The sequence below is a fragment of the Ornithodoros turicata genome, unplaced genomic scaffold, assembly GCF_037126465.1.
Source record: "Ornithodoros turicata isolate Travis unplaced genomic scaffold, ASM3712646v1 Chromosome304, whole genome shotgun sequence".
NCBI lineage: Eukaryota > Metazoa > Arthropoda > Arachnida > Ixodida > Argasidae > Ornithodoros > Ornithodoros turicata.
The window spans coordinates 77,016-94,484 of record NW_026999354.1 but is presented as its reverse complement, the minus strand read 5'-3'; the positions used below and the strand labels follow the sequence as shown (position 1 = coordinate 94,484).

The 17,469-nt window shown below is 42.7% G+C and overlaps 1 long non-coding RNA gene across 2 annotated transcripts; it reads right to left on the bottom strand.

The window, feature by feature from the left end:
• Positions 1 to 12,503: 12,503 nt before the first annotated feature.
• Positions 12,504 to 14,290, bottom strand: LOC135373706 (uncharacterized). 2 transcript variants are annotated; one of them, XR_010416561.1, is made up of 4 exons: positions 14,209 to 14,290; positions 13,979 to 14,074; positions 13,737 to 13,855; positions 12,504 to 12,753 (listed from the first exon to the last, which is right to left on the bottom strand). It is a non-coding gene; the product is annotated as an uncharacterized LOC135373706 (long non-coding RNA). The 2 variants fall into 2 exon arrangements; XR_010416560.1 differs by having other exon boundaries at positions 13,737 to 13,841.
• Positions 14,291 to 17,469: the final 3,179 nt, after the last annotated feature.

The window sequence follows — 17,469 nt, the reverse complement described above, 5'->3', positions numbered from 1 at the left end:
TTCTTGCGTTGCTCATTGGTCATGACGTCATCCCATTGTCACAAGGCTACATGGTTTTTTCTTGTTCACGCGGTCGACACAACTGGACAAGGTCAATCTGCAATGGAGCAATGGCATGACGTCATCATGCACCGGCGTGGCTCAAGGACACGTACGCTCTAGACAGGGGACCTATTTTATTGAATCACTATCCCAAGATTATTTCCTTTATTCTTCTATAACGATTGCGTAGGAAACTATTGCAAAATATTCTAAACTAAACAAAATATCCTAACACGTAAATCCATCAATGGCTAATAACAGGACTAGGCACTCAACAAATCAACACAGAGTACCAGTAACAAGGAGCGCAGAACGATGCGTCTACTCCATCCGACAGCCAGGCACGGTACTGAATCGTAATGCTTTTTCTCCTCTATAAAGTCATGCATCTGTCCCTCTTGCAGTTGATTTCTGAACTAATTTAATCGTAAAATGATTAAGAACAGCGCTATTCCCATTCTGGGCAGCACTATCGACATCGTCAAGAGAAGAATGTTCCTTGTCAAAAAAAAGAAAACAATACAAAGCGTCAACGAAAGAAAGCATGCATGTCGGGGCATGTCAGGACAAATCGCACGACTGCTGGGCAACAGAGGAAAAGAAACACAGAGACACTTGAACACAGACACTCACCACCATCGGACACGTACACTACATTCTCTCATTGTAAATCCGCTCGTCACAAAATCCACCTGCATCGTCGAACACCATTTACCAGTCACAAACCACACATCAGCACCCCATCAGAGGCAGGCAGAACCCCACCGAAGCTACGCTCTTCCACTGACGGCCAACGCCATTGCTAGGAGCAGAATTAATGTCTCCACACCCGCCAGTGTCCAAGAGAGAAGTGAATCCTTGCGCCCCCTGCATGCCGTTCTCATTGACCGTGACGTCATCCTATTGTCTCATGGCTACACTGTTTTTTCCCACTAATTCTCCTCTAGAGTCTAGACAAGGTCATTCTGAAACAATAGTGTTGCGGTACGACGTCATCATGTAGGTGCGTGGCCCAATGACGCCTATGCTCTAGACAGAGGACCTGTTACTTATTGAATCACTATCCCAAGATTATTTCCTTTATTCTACTATAATGATTGCATAGAGAACTATTGCAGGAAAACACAATACATGAGAGGAGATTGTAGGAATTAAGCGTTTCATTCCCAAAGTCTTACTGTACAGGAAAAAAATAAAGGTTCAACAAGACATGTTCATCCCATCCGAGAGCCAGGCTGCTAACTGAATAATGACGCTTTGTTCCTCCTGAATAAGTTACACACCTGTCCCCCTCGCGGTTACTCTCTGAACTAAATGAATCGCAAAATTATTAACAATTGTTCTATCATTATTCCCATTCAGAGCAGTACTATCGACATCGTCAAGAATGTTTCTTTTCAAAAAGAAAAAAACTACATGTAGAAGGAACGCATGCCAGAACAGGCCTGGACATGTCAGCGCACGTTTGTCAGACAACAAGGGGGAAAAAAGCGAAAAGAAACACTTGAATAAAGAAGAAGAAAAACAGCATCAAACTATTTCTAAGCACACGCACTCCTCTTATTAAAAAACAGTGCTCATCATAAATCCGTCCAGGGCAATACACACCATTTTTCTATTGCTACACTTTTCTCCAGTAACGGTCGATGCATGCCTACAGACTGCGTGACATTGTCACATCCTGTCTGAAGAAGACAGCGGCGAAGACAAAGACTCCTATTATTTATTGAATCGCAAGAGTAGTTCCTTTGTCGTACTCTTAATGATATTCATTCTTACATTAAAATTCAACAAAAAGCACCGTGCACGTTAAGGATTTTCACCCCCAAAGGCTCATCGTGGTCATTAGAATCACAACACCAGTAAACTACCACTCTTTTAAAATAATAAGTGAGACCACTCAACATCATCACCAGGCTTATGTAATACATGACCCTTTCTATGCTCATACATCCGTTGTCTGAGGCTACACCTGCGAGCAAAAAGGCGCGAAAGCCTGGGGGCAAAGTTCTATTCGCGCTCGACGGAGGACTAGACAGAACGCCTTTACGGGAACATGATGGCATTCCTATACTATATTAATGATTATTGCATTGCAGTTTAGAAAGACTGTCACAAAAAGTCCGTACTACGCTCAACTATAATTTAGGATTATTATGCATGCAAATGATTATTGCATTGCAGTTTAGAAAAGCTACTACAAAACTATAATTTAGGAGCCTATTAAAATTCTACTTTCTATGGAAACTATAATTGCCCTATTACTTGATCGCTATTAGTGAACAGCTCCAATTTTTTCTCTCTGCCCATTTCAGCCTTGTCATGCAGTGAAGCAGACTCACATCCAAAATAATTAATTTACACTGAGGGTGCCGTGCTTCAGGAATTCTTATCCTGCGCTCAGATGCAAGCATTTCTGCACGAATGCCTATAACAGGGTACTTCCTCAACATACCGAGCTCCTAACAACATCTAACAAACAAGCAGAAAAACCCACTTCTCAGCTGTACCATGCGACTTTCTTCTGCGCAAAAGCAGTGATTTGAGGAAAGAACAGCAAAAACTGCGCGCACTTGTGCTTGATTTCTAAAGCATATGCTAATAAACTAAGAAAAAGACCCATTTCTGCTATCAGATAATTCTTGCTTAATGCTACATACACAGCCGCATTGTCGCAAAGAAAGCACAGGACAAGAGAACACAAATTCCTTTAAGCGAGAAGGGAAAAGGCTTAAGACCTGAGGAATAATAGCAGAGTCACCGGACATCGCTACGCGGGTAACACAAGATAACAACAACAACAAGATAATAGCGGCGGGTAAAATTGCAACACTGCTAAACAAGCCTCAACATGCCATGATGACGTCACAAATCAACAAAAAAAAAAGACACGCACACTCAGACAGCAGTTCAGGAATGCACAAGGAGGGGTGCTTTATTGGAATTTCTCCTCCACGCTCACATACCAGCATTTCTGCACAAATACTTGTAACTGCATACACCTTACTCCATCAACATATCGAGAACCCAACAAGTAACAAAAACAAACAAATTCCATGAACTCTCCTCTGCCGAGCGGCTTTCTCCTGCTCTACCTGGATGCTGACTTTTTCCCATCACCTACATTCTGAGTAAAACCAATGAAAGAAGAAAAGAACCGCGAAAAATTACACGTACTTGTGCCCCACTAGCAAATTAGCCCCAAATTAGTAGTTAAATGTACAATACGTAGACACTTGCCATAACATGACAGTTTCCTTCCTGCATTCATGCACTACCATTCAACCCACATAAACAGTGTACTGAATTTTTTTTATAGCATTACACGTCGTTTGACAGAACTTGAACAAGATTATATAGCACACGATAAAAGTAGAGTGAACATCATGTGCAGAAAAAAGGGCTAGGAAGCAAGCGAGCTGGTGAAGATGATGCATATGTAAAACCCCGAGACTAGGGAACACAAAGGGACGTGTCTGTCCCTTCGTGTTCCCTAGTCTTGGGGTTTTTACATCATGCATAATGTGCATGTGTACTTTCCATTCACGCTTAATGGCCGTAGCAGTAATGCATGAAGGCCACTGCTAAGTTGTGTTGAGAAACACCACTTTATGTTTGCCATGTCTAAATGAAACGTACCTGACCTGATCCAAATTAACCGTTCTGAGTCTGGAACACACAAAGAGAAAAGCGCAACACACGCCACAACATTAACAGATAGGCAAATGAGCTGTGGCGAGCTCCCCCTTGGGACAAATCAACAAGTAATTCACCAAAAGTCAATGAGCGCCTGAAATGTAACGTCTCTGACTGGTAGCAGGACGGTCCACTTTCAATTCCTGGTGCTAGCACTGACTGGCTTTTTCATGAATTATTTGTTGAAGTTTTGATGCGCTTGAGAACCATTCATCAACCATTGTATCCTCATGAGGTGATGAGGGTTCGTCATCTCAAAGAGACTCCCTTTCTGGCATGTGTCTTTATGGATGCTCATCACTGCAGAAAAAAAAGAAAAAAGAAAAAGCATTTAATGACAAGAAATGGATATTCGTATTTACTGTATAATGATTGTGCACAACAGAAAGAAGACTTTCGCACAGAAGGCTGTGCTTCTTCAGGTCTAACATCAAGTTACAAAATTCCAGAATATATGACATGTTGTAAGGTAGAGAAAAAGTAGAGTTATTGAGTTGTCGAGTTGAGTTGAAGGGGAAGTTGTACCCCTTTTTATTTTATTATATATGATTGTATAATTATTTGTATGTCTGTACCAACCCTCGCTCTCTACATTACGACAGGTTTTATATATTCTGGGATTTTGTAACTTCATGTTAGACATTAACAAGAGCAGCCTTGTGCACGAAAGTCTCGTCTCATTAAAATTTAGATGCTCTCAACAGTCTTCTTTCTGTTGTGAATCTCCATCGCAGCATACCTGCACATTGCTGTTCTACGTACTGTGACTTTGCAGTAAGAGTATGGACTTTGGGTAAAAAGACTACACAGCAATGCTCAGGTATTTTTGCCTATCGAACAGTATGTATGTATGCAGTATGCACACAGTATTTGTGCTCCGGACCCACTAACAATGTAGTGAATGTGGCATTGCCCACGGTAATGCACCAAGTTGAACACAATTATTGTAGAATCCAGGTATTTTAGCTTACATGTCAAGCCAGTACCACATCCAGTGTGAAGTTGTGACAAATAAATAGTTTCCATTTTTCTTAGCTCTCAGAACACAGACAATGAATTAATAAGAGTAGACAATGTTAACATGAATTCTGGGCTATTCTTCAATTAAAGATTTACAGATAGCAAAGGCACCTTCCTCAATGGACGTTGATGACACTGAAAATTCTAAAACGTTATCAGAGGTGACATCAGCTTCGGTGTGCCAAAGGATTGTATGTCCAACAGTAATCCAGCTAACAGTAACAAAAATGTGCAAAAGACAAATTAACTGAACTAATGTAACGTACCTTCTATATCAGACAGTGAAGCTTGTAAACACCCCGTCCACAGGAACCAGTGTCCAGACAGCAAAAGTGCTTGAACTGGGAGATGGCAGCTAATCGGAACGGCGACCTTTGTTTTCCACCCTGAAAGCACAGGTTGTAACCACTATGACCTTAGTTGTCCGTGCGCCATAAAAACCCGAATCATCATCAACAGGTTGTAACTTTGAGGGCAGATTTCAAAGTGGTGTCAAGATGTCTGCATGCGAGCGCACATGAAAAGTTGAACATAGGTGAATACTCAAATTATAACATCACATTGTCATACCTATTGGTGGAGGTAGACTGCAACTAACGTGTCAGCAATTTCTTCATGCACCAGATGTAATCCAGATCATGCTTCATTTCCGCCTTCACCGTGCACCTGTGATAATTCAGAAGCTAGATTATCAATACTATTGTGGTTATACTCTGGTTATATCAGAGTAAGCGCAGTAGGACAGCTGCACAATCGATTCATTAAGCTTGCTATTTTTTATATTTGAACCTCAACTTACCTTTTTTGCTCTCGTTTTTTGCCTTGATCCTCCGTGACACGTTCAAAACGTTGTGCGTCGGGCACCTGAGATTTTCATCAGACGATTTCGTGCCGAGATTCCAAAGTGCCTCTGGAGTCGCGCGTAACCTATGATAACGTTTGTTGACGAAATCCTTGCAGTGGAAATTAGCAGGCACCACTGTCAGCCAAGAGCTTCGCACTGATTGGTCTTTTGGCAGCTTATAATAGGTAACACTTGAATGCTCCGATGAATTATTCTAACAGCGTAGCACCGTCGCATCTTCGACAACTTCTCCGTGGCATATCACGTATCATATCGCTCCAGCCCATAAAAGGCAAGGTCAGAACAAGGAAGTGCACATTCCAAACGACGCCGTGCCAAAAAAAATATTCACATGCTTTTTTTGCGGCTTAGCAACAACATAACAGCTGTTCGCTTATGTACGATGCACAGAGGACGAAACGAAAGAAGCCAAGCGGCCAAGCCAAGAGTCCATGCCAAGCCAAAGACAGATAAACCTTGAGCAGTGACGTCGGTGCGCCCGTGCGCAAGGTTTGCCGACGGTCTGACGGCCGGGCGTGGGAACTAAAAAAACTGTTTTCTAAAAAAGTACGAACAGTTGGAGCAAGATATTTCGCACACATATTCAGTGTTAGGTAATGAACACACAGCGCGACTATCGCTCAGTTCTGCGGCACCTCAAAATCGGCATATCTGACCTTTAACCTGTGCGAGTAGAAGTGACTTTCCCTGCTCGCTTAAGATAAATTGTGTGTCCTTTTTCTGTGCTTTCTTCACGCAGGGACAATGCAATTGACTATATAGCATTATGCAATAATTATCTGATAGCTGAAATGGGTGTCTTTGTCACAGTTTATTAGAGTGCTCCTCGTTATTTTATTTTTTTCTCTTATAGCTAGGCGAGCAAAAGTGCGTGTAATTTTTCGCTGCTCTTTTCTTATTTTCTCTACTTTTACGTAGAAGAAAGCCTCCAAAGCTGAATAGTGTTCTATCAGTGGAAGTGGGGTTGTTTGTTTGAATTTGTTGGGTGTTCGATATCTTGATGAAGTAAGCAGTGCTTAATTTTGCAGTCATGGGTTTTTGAGCAGAAATGCTGGTATCTGAGGAGCACGGAGTAGATATGCCTATATTTTTCTGCTCCCTAAGAAAATCTGTGCGTCGTTTTCCAAACACACCGCGTTTAGTTTAGGCGAAATAGAAAAATGAAGTTGTGTATGCTCTATGATTTTCTGTCGCAGGCCTAGCCTTTTCCCCGATGAGCAGTATTTTGTATGCGATGTCGCATGTCTGGACTTGTTCAGTAGTGTCTTGCAAATTTTATCCTTCGCTAATATCTTGTTGCTGTAACGTTGTACTAGCCGCGTATAGCGATAAGCGGTGATTCTCCGATTATTCCTGAGCGGTTCGACTTAAAGGGACTATGAAATTTCCAGAACCCCCATACTTTTTTTCGCTGGAAACTGTTCTTCCCGCTGAGAAACTAATATGCCACAAATTTTTCCGGACGAAATCGCTCCACTCTGTGAGGAGCGCGCGCTGGAAATGTCTCTTCCCCGTTCCTCCTCTCCCGCGCACATTCTCCCGTCGATGGTGCAACTGCACGGACCGTACTTCTGTTCCCCGTTGCGTCACCGGTGTTGCGCAATGGCGAGTAAAGGTTGGTCCTCACTGATGCGTTTTGACGCACAGGCATCCGTTCCGTTGGCATGTATCCGCCAGTTACTATGACAACGAGCTAACGGAGACCTCCCACGCACGGACGCAGAAGAGTTCGCAACGGCTCCACTTTTCCGCACAGCAGTGCGTTCGACGCAGAAAGGAGACCAATCAGAGCGGCGAACCTGACGCATGCGTAGTTTGTACTTGGTAGGTAAACAGCATGGCGGCCAACGGAGCAACGTTGTGTGGTTTTGTGTATGTGGTGCTGCCATACTGGCATTGCAGTGCAATAAATGTAGCGAAATGAAGGTAACAAGACGAGGCTAGATTATGAAAAGGCGGTGCAGCGTGAGAACGTGTGTTCTTGTCTCATTCAATTTCTGCTGAAAGAGTAGAGCCGGCGAGGAGTACTGGGCTACAAGAAATCCAGCGAAAGCATCGATATCACCGTTTCCGTATCTTCCATATCGAGGCGCCACTGCACGCAAACAAAGCGCTTTTAAAATATGATGTTCAATCGCAGTGCCTTCATCTGTGCTGTATGGGCATGCACTGAACCCACGTCGGTGTGCTTCGTCGACCATGTGTCAGCCACCGTCAACCGACGGACGTAGGTCCGTGGCAGTGAGAACATGTCAACGCATTACGCTGCGTTGAGCACTGAGGATGCGTGCCAACGGAACGGATGCCTGTGCGTCAAAACGCACCAGTGAGGACCAACCTTAAACGTCAGCTATGCCGATATCCCAAATAGTCGAAACGGTTGTGATATTCTGAAAGCCCACATCCAGCTGTCCCCAAAATGCACCTTCATTCTCTCAGTTCGGTACAGTACCATGTAAAAAAAAAATAGATAATTCATTCCGAAACACACATGGGCGCAGCCATTTTTATGACGTAGATGCACCCGAACGGGCATTGTGACGTGTACGCGCCTTCGTACTTGTCAGTGGATTTCAGCTACGGCTTCTCACGGCTTCACGTATCTGTGCTTGAAGATGGCGGACAGCCGGGTTCCACCGTTCCGCGATAAGTAAACAGTGCAGCAGCAGCGAACTCATTCGCGAACCAACCTCTGTGCGATGTTGTGACTGGAATTCGTCGTTTGTGTTTTGTGAGCACGTACAATTTGTATCAAGTCGCGTCTGCGTTCGCCCCTTTACAGCACTTGCCCATTGTAGAGACTGACGTTTCGACAGCCGTGTTAGCAAGAAAATGCTGACAGCGTTTTATTCCTGCAGGAAAAAATTGTGCTATGTAATTTAGAAACCGCATACTGCTATGGCACAAGTTTTACGTACGATTTATCAATGTGCAACAGCGTCGACGATGGTATGTAACGATGAGAGACGTAAAACGAAATACAAATCACATTTTAAACTTTTTGTGAGATTCTGTGCATTTTCCAGAAGCTTTCTTTGAATCACACACTCCCATGCCACGCTGCGTTGTGTGGCACGCTACAAACTACTACATTTTATGTCTAACATCTGGATATTGTTTGTAATGAGCACCGTCGCACAAAAACATGCACACGAAAGCTCCAGTAGCCATGTGGTTATATGCAGACGCAAAAGAAGTACCAGAGCACATATTGCCTCTTAGAAATGGTGTTTTTAGAAATGTGGTGTCTGAAGAGTTAGGGCATAGCATAAATCCTAGAAATCAGGTGCACCTTACCCTTCTGTAGAGTGCTCTTTCAATTCACAATGCAGCGCATGGTGTGTAAAAGTGTTAGAGGCAATTATGTGACTTGTCGTCCTGGGTGACATCACTGGCCAGCCTTGGAATTAATTCCGTGCTCAGGAATTATTGTACAAATCGCTTTGTATGTAGGACATGATAAGCAATATCTAAGTTGCAACCTTGTCTGCAGCATTCTCGATTGCCTCTTACCTTTACAGTTAGAGACACGTTACCAAACCATTTGCAAAGGGTACTCCTACAGGGTCCGCGTAACTTGATTTTTTAATTTATAAGATTTATAAAAAAGTATACAATAAGTAATATAAAATTTATATGAAATAAAAAATAAAACTTATAAAAATAAATGAAAAGGCTTCATGAAAGCAATCCGTTAGCATACCCATTGCACATAAAGTACAATTATATATGCTTGGACATCATCTAATTAATCTTCTGAACCATATGTGTGGCTGCATACGAAATTTTTTAAAGCTCAGCTCCGCCGATTTTCGACTGCGACTGAATGGAGCCATGCTTGGGCTGTGCGTTCGTTTCCGCACAGGGAGCATACATGTGAAAAATTTTCACCCATTTGTTTGTAGTTTTTAAGAAAACAATTTTTTAAATTTCCCTGGCACGGCGGTCCTGTGGTCGGCAAACCCTGACCAATCCCGGCTTCGTCCTGGCTTAGCCGCGCTCGTGGCTTGGCTAGCGCCAAATCGTCGATGCGATGGCGGAGATCTATGGGCGAAGGTGAATGTTTTGGGTGTGTTCCGTGATAATTGCTGTCGTTAATAGCCTCAAAGATAGTTTTGCCGGTCTTCTTTAACAAGCCTTACAGGATGGCCTCGTTGTGCAACGACGGCCATCGTGAGCGGACATTCTGTGCCCGCACAGTGCTTCATGCTACCAACAAGACATAACACCTAACGTGTGACGTACACTTACGCATTCTCAATAGCTTTGGCAGCGCACTATGCGGGGACTTGCTGCGCGTGCAGAAAGCACCACCAAAGCTATTGAGAACGAGAACGTGCTCGAAGACGAAGTATTCCTTATAAGAAACATGATAAAACGGTGCGGTGGTCCCCGATAGCTCGTGACAGCTATTTCAGCACGGTACAGCGGCCATGACGGAGTGTAAACACAAACTGGTTGCCAGGCAGAGCTGGCTAGGTGTGGCTATCCAATCCGAGCAGTTCCAAGTATGACGTCACAAGTGGAACCGCCGCCCGGTAGTTTTTCTCAAATTTCTCACGAAGGAGTATGGAAATTTGGAAAGCAATGTGCGTTTATGAATGAAGTTGGGACCACGATTCTGAATATCACAACGTCTTCATACTTTCGGAACAGCAGCGGAGCTGCACTTTAAGCACATGCTCTACCTTCCTATTCCTACATGTGCACACGAATAACAGTGAATATATGTGAAGTGGCAAAAAGCAACGCTAGACTCTACCATCATTGTGCACCTTTAACTTTTCCGCATTTATGTCTGGTAAACAGGGAATATCTCACTAGAAAAGAAGACATTTGTGCATTGTTTGGCAAGCAAATAAATATATTTATTTACATTTTTCATCAATCAACAATGTTGTGACCTGGTGCAAATATTAATGTCAACAAGGAAAGTACTTACAAATTATTCCTATGTGCTCAAATGTAGATATGACAATTATGTTTTTGTACCTCAGCACAGCACAGTTTCAAAATTAACAAACTGCACAGCATTAGCAATCTTAAAGTATCTCAAGAGGGGAATCCCATAAAGCTCCAATAATAGACTGTGCAAACAAAGATCCAAAAAACAAAGTACTTCAAGAAAAATCTGAATAATTGGTTGCCGTTGTGATATGTACTACTATGCACAGTTCATGAATGGAACATGTTACCTCATTGCATTTCCTCCATGTGAGCACTAGAACAGGCAGCTTTTTAGGTTGTTCTTTTCGTGTTTTTCTATTGTCTTTTTCGTTTTCTGTTTTTGCAATAGCAAGCATGGCCATAGTGAAACACAAGCAGCCAAGGGCAGGATGAGACATCTACAGTGCGACTGCTAGCTCTAAACTGATATATTTATTAGCAGACTCTGGAATATACACATATATGCTGTTAAGCAAATGACAATTTAACCAATAGAATAACAGAAAAGAAAAAAGGGTTATATATCTTCCCCTCTCTTCATTCTATTTCACAGGCAGCCCTAGTATCATTCTGAGTGTGACCGTGCGTTCCCTTTGAGGTAACGTATCTCGGAGAGAAGCTAATCCAACTGTGTACTGCTTACACATGCAACTGTCTTGGATTTCTCAAACCATTTGTTATTTAACCGCTGCCTTGAGCTGTGTGTTCTGGAAATTTAGGCAGCATCCAGAGTCCCTGCAATGTGTTGCCATGTTTCTCGAGGGCATCAAAAGTCTGTCCTTGGCTGCCTGTGTTTCACTATGGCTCTCAGATACAAACTACTCCATTTCAGCACAGTAGAAAACACAGATTTGTAAATAGCATCTGTTGATTGCACTGTACATACCCCCCATATAAAGGATCATAGTGGATACTACATCTTGTGCGATAATGTCAGGAACACAAAAAAGCTAGATTTGAAACCACTCTTACGTCGTAGTAGTACTATTTGTGTGAAGCTACGCAATTCCTATCCTGCAAATAATTTAAACCATATGGTTCATCTGCCAGCGTGATGATCCCCTGAAAAGCAATTCACACTTGGCGGGAACTACCGAACAAGCTCAATTGGTAGAGCCCTGGACCGGCAATCCAGAAGATGTGGGTTCGATCCCTACAGCTGGCTAACCTTTTCAGTGACTTTCATCTTTCATCGGGAACTACCGGTTCTGAACCCTATCCCTGACATGTGTAGCCATCAGGGAGGAAACCCAAGGGCTGCGGTGGAAAAGACAAACACACATGGGCTGTGTTCTCACTGTGTATCAGCTGCTCTGGCTACTAAGAAGAACATGTTCCAAATTAATATAACATGGCTTGACATGATACGCCGGCAAAAGCTAACCAATAAAATTAGTAGTTAAATGTACAATACGTAAACACTTGCCCTAACATGACAGTTTCCTTCCTGCATTCATGCGCTACCATTCAACCCACATAAGCAGTGTACTGAATTTTTTTATAGCATTACACGTCGTTTCACAGAACTTGAACAAGATTATATAGCACACGATAAAAGTTGAGTGAACATAGTGTGCAGAAAAAATGGCTAGGAAGCAGGCGAGCTGGTGAAGATGATGCACATGTAAAACCCCGAGACTAGGGAACACAAAGGGACGTGTCTGTGTCTGTCCCTTCGTGTTCCCTAGTCTTGGGGGTTTTACATCATGCATAATGTGCAGCTTTCCATTCACGCTTAATGGCCGTAGCAGTAATGCATGAAGGCCACTGCTAAGTTGTGTTGAGAAACACCACTTTATGTTTTTCATGTATAAATGAAACGTACCTGACCTCATCCAAATTAAGTGTTCCGAGTCTGGAACACATAAAGAGAAAAACGCAACACACGCCACAACATTAACAGATAAGCAAATGAGCTATGGCGAGCTCCACCTTGGGACGAAGTCAACAAGTAATTCACCAAAAGTCAATGAGCGCCTGAAATGTAACATCTCTGACTGGTAGCAGGACGGTCCACGTTCAATTCCTGGTGCTAGCACTGACTGGCTTTTTCATGAATTATTTGTTGAAGTTTCGATGTGCTTGAGAACCATTCGTCAACCATTGTATCCTCATGAGGTGATGAGGGTTTGTCATCCCGAAGAGACTCCCTTTCTGGCATGTGTCCTTATGGATGCTCATCACTGCAGAAAAAAAAAAAGAAAAAGCATTTAATGACAAGAAATGGATATTCGTATTTACTGTATAATGATTGTGCACAAGAGAAAGAAGACTTTCGCACAGAAGGCTGTGCTTCTTCAGGTCTAACATCAAGTTACAAAATTCCAGAATATATGACATGTTGTAAGGTAGAGAATAAGTAGAGTTATTGAGTTGTCGAGTTGAGTTGAGGGGGGAGTTGTACCCCCTTTTTATTTTATTATATATGATTGTATAATTATTTTTATGTCTGTACCAACCCTCGCTCTCTACATTACAACATGTTTTATATATTCCGGGATTTTGTAACTTCATGTTAGACATTAAGAAGAGCAGCCTTGTGCACGAACGTCTCGTCTCATTAAAATTTAGATGCTCTCAACAGTCTTCTTTCTGTTGTGAATCTCTATCGCAGCATACCTGCACATTGCTGTTCTACGTACTGTGACTTTGCAGTAAGAGTATGGACTTTGGGTAAAAAGACTACACAGCACTGCTCAGGTATTTTTGCCTATCGAACAGTATGTATGTATGCAGTATGCACACAGTATTTGTGCACCGGACCCACTAAAAATGTAGTGAATGTGGCATTGCCCACGGTAATGCACCAAGTTGAACACAATTATTGTAGAATCCAGGTATTTTAGCTTACATGTCAAGCCAGTACCACATCCAGTGTGAAATTGTGACAAATAAATAGTTTCCATTTTTCTTAGCTCTCAGAACACAGACAGTGAATTAATAAGAGTAGACAATGTTAACATGAATCCTGGGGTATTCTTCAGTTAAAGATTTACAGATAGTAAAGGCACCTTCCTCAATGGACGTTGATGACACTGAAAATTCTAAAACGTTATCAGAGACGACATCAGCTTCGGTGTGCCAAAGGATTGTATGTCCAACAGTAATCCAGCTAACAGTAACAAAAATGTGCAAAAGACAAATTAACTGAACTAATGTAACATACCTTCTATATCAGACAGTGAAGCTTGTAACACCCCGTCCACAGGAACCAGTGTCCAGACAGCAAAAGTGCTTGAACTGGGAGATAGCAGCTAATCGGGATGGCGACCTTTGTTTTCCACCCTGAAAGCACAGGTTGTAACTTTGAGGGCAGATTTAAAAGTGGTGTCAAGATGTCTGCATGCGAGCGCACATGAAAAGTTGAACATAGGTGAATACTCAAATTATAACATCACATTGTCATACCTATTGGTGGAGGTAGACTGCAACTAACGTGTCAGCCATTTCTTCATGCACCAGATACAAGCCAGATCATGCTTCATTTCCGCCTTCAGCGTGCACCTGTGGTAATTCAGAAGTTAGATTATCAATACTATTGTGTTGCTAATCGTGGTAATATCAGAGTCAGCGCAGTCGGACAGCTGCACAATCGATTCATTAAGCTTGCTATTTTTTATATCTGAACCTCGACTTACCTTTTTTGCTCTCGTTTTTTGCCTTGATCCTCCGTGACACGTTCAAAACGTTGTGCGTCGGGCACCTGAGATTTTCATCAGATGATTTCGTGCCGAGATTCCAAAGTGCCTTTGGAGACGCGCGTAACCTATGATAACGTTCGTGGACGAAATCCTTGCAGTGCAAATTAGCAGGCACCACTGTCAGCCAAGAGCTTCGCACTTTTGGCAGCTTATAATAGGTAACACTTGAATGCTCCGATGAACTGTTCTAACAGCGTAGCATCGTCTATCTTCGACAACTTCGCCGTGGCATATTACGTATCATATCGCTTCAGCCCATAAAAGGCAAGGTCAGAACAAGGAAGTGCACTTTCCAAACGACGCCGTGCCAAAAAAAATATTCACATGCTTTGTTTCCGTCTTAGCAACAACATAACAGCTGTTCGCTTATGTACGATGCACAGAGGACGAAACGAAAGAAGCCAAGCGGCCAAGCCAAGAGTCCATGCCAAGCCAAAGACAGATAAACCGAGAGCAGTGACGTCGGTGCGCCCGTGCGCAGGGTTTGCCGACGGTCTGACGGCCGGGCGTGGGAACTAAAAAAACTATTTTCAAAAAAACTACGAACAGTTGGAGCAAGATATTTCGAACACATATTCAGTGTTCAGTAATGAACACACAGCGCGAGTATCGCTCAGTTCTGCGGCACTTCAAAATCGGCATATCTGACCTTTAATGCTGCGAGCGCGCTGTGGCTGGCGCCGTCCAGTCGCACATAGAAGGTCACAAGGCCTCTGGTCGCGTCTGAGGGTTGAAGTTGGAGCATTACGTTTTCTTCATTGGAGGCGTTCGGATAGCACGCTATAATGAACAGCTTTTTGCGTGTGAATCGTTTGCTACAGTTGAGCTGGCAAGTGTGACATGTGAGCTGTACTTTTTCATCGAATGTATTCGTCGTCTGCTCTGCGGCCGTTCACAACCAGAAACTCAAGCACCTCCGTGGCTTTGAGAGTTTTGCTGACGAGTTACGTGGGCCTCTAGCGATTCACCGCAAGCTGTATTGGTTGTATCGCCGTCACCAATGGAAAGTGTCTGGTGGTTGCTTGGCGTTGCAGTTATATTTACGTCAGTTGCAGTTATGTTTACGTGTTGGCAATTTGACAACAAAGCAAGTGCGTTGTGAAGTGCGACCGTGATATTTGGAAGATGCCCCCTTTCTTGCTCGATTTGTTTGCACGAATTATCGTAAACTACTGGGTGGTCGAATGTTTTGTTTTACCTTGTTTCAACACGTGTTCTTAGTCATCATTACTGTTATTATTCAATGCTGCTTCGCGCCTTCAGGCGATTCTGATTTACTCTGAATTTACTGTCCTTCCGTCGAAGGACTTGTTGTTTGCCTAAGAATATGTTTCATGCAATAATTTATTTATGAGCACGTCACGTATTCTGTACTCAATCTTGAGCACGTCGTAAATCTGAACATTTGGCGTTACCAACCACCATGCCTACAGAAACTCAACTGTAGCGTATTGTGTAAGCGTAGTCTGCACATCGTATTTATTTCTGATAACTGTTTGTCGTTTAACACATTTATTGTTCAACCAGGTTTCCAATACTGTGTAATACATCCATAACCCTAAGACTGAGGGACACAATCTAACAACACCAGTTCGCCTGCTTCATTGCCATCTTATATTATTGTGTTACATAAGCTTGAAGTCACCAGTTGAGATAACTGGAAAGAAGCAAAAAACCCCAGTAGTCCAGTAGCATGCCCAATATTTTGCAATTAAAATAAATAAGAATAAATAATTGGTACTATTTCAAGTAAACTGCTTGTTGGTCTTCTGGCGGAAATCTGCTTTCTTTGTGAAAGAACTGTTCCATTTGCCACCGGGACAGAGTCCTCAGCTGTGCAGGCTCCTCCGGGGGTATGGACACTCTTGTGTATGCGTCAAGGACGAGGGCATCAGGCTCAAACAGCTGAAATGTCGACATTTAGCTCAAATAGTACAATAAGTAAGACCTAACATCTACATACACACATTATATGCTATACATGCATAATTTTTATTTCTAATAGAACACAGGATATGTTCTATTTTACACTGTCACACAGCTCATCTAACAACTGTATTTGCACCAGTGTTACCAGCAAATAAGGGCTGAAGTAGCTGCACAGCATTGCAGGATGCCCGGAGCAAGTTGAACTGGTTGAACACAGCAGTACACCACTGGTATGATAATGGTTGGTAGGGTTATTTTTTTGGTAATGTGAAACAAAGCGCAGAATTGTAGCAGGAACAAAATCTCATGAGGACATAGTGCATCAAAGGTAGGTTTCTTTAATTTAGAGCTGACCTGCAGAGCAGTTGCTGGAGTTGTTCTGGTATGTTACCCTGGTGAAAGACTTCAGCTGCCATACACATGGGCTGCCCTGTTTGGAGAGAAGAAAATAACACAGTGTACAACTCCAGGTCCGGCGAATGCAAATGATATAATCCAACTGAGCAATGATTATAAAATAAAAAGTATAAACAAGAAAATGTCCCCCTCAATATCATATTTGTGCACATGATAAAGCAAACTGTAAATCAAATAAAAAAATGTAAAAAAAACTTGTGAAAAATATACAGAGCCCGAATGATAGGCAAGACACTGCATCAAAGAGGAATCTGGAAAGAGAGTGCACACCATTTGTCTGCTCTGAATAGTGGGTTGCAATGATCATGCTGTCTCGCCTAAGGGGTTTCAGGCTCCGCTGAGGAAGTCACCAGTAAACATGGAAGCAGATGAGTGAGGAGAAAAGAACGGATACGTATGTTCAACATATTACATAAATATTATGTTTAAGTATGGTTTCTAAGATCATGCTAAACAAAGTGTACTTTTATCAACAGTGCACCACCTGAGTTTAGGGACTAGATTCTGTAACTTCTATTTTGCCTTTTTTTTTACTCTCTCTGTGTTGTAAGCGGCCGCGAGGTTCAGAGTGACGCAGATGAGAATTAACCCATTTACGCAATCCTGAAATCTGTGATAGCATTTGAACCACACGGACTGAGAGACCTTTGTTAGCCCCAATAACGAAAAATACTCACACTTTTGCGCCGTTTAGGTGGATATGTTCTTTCCCCGGTGTGGACAGGTATTGTGATGGTGCTACACCTTGATTCAGACGACACTGAGCTCGTTATTCAGTACGTTGAAGAGATTCAGCGTACCCTTCGTAAATTCAATCATGCAAATGTCCGCTACAAACACGAGCAGTCGATA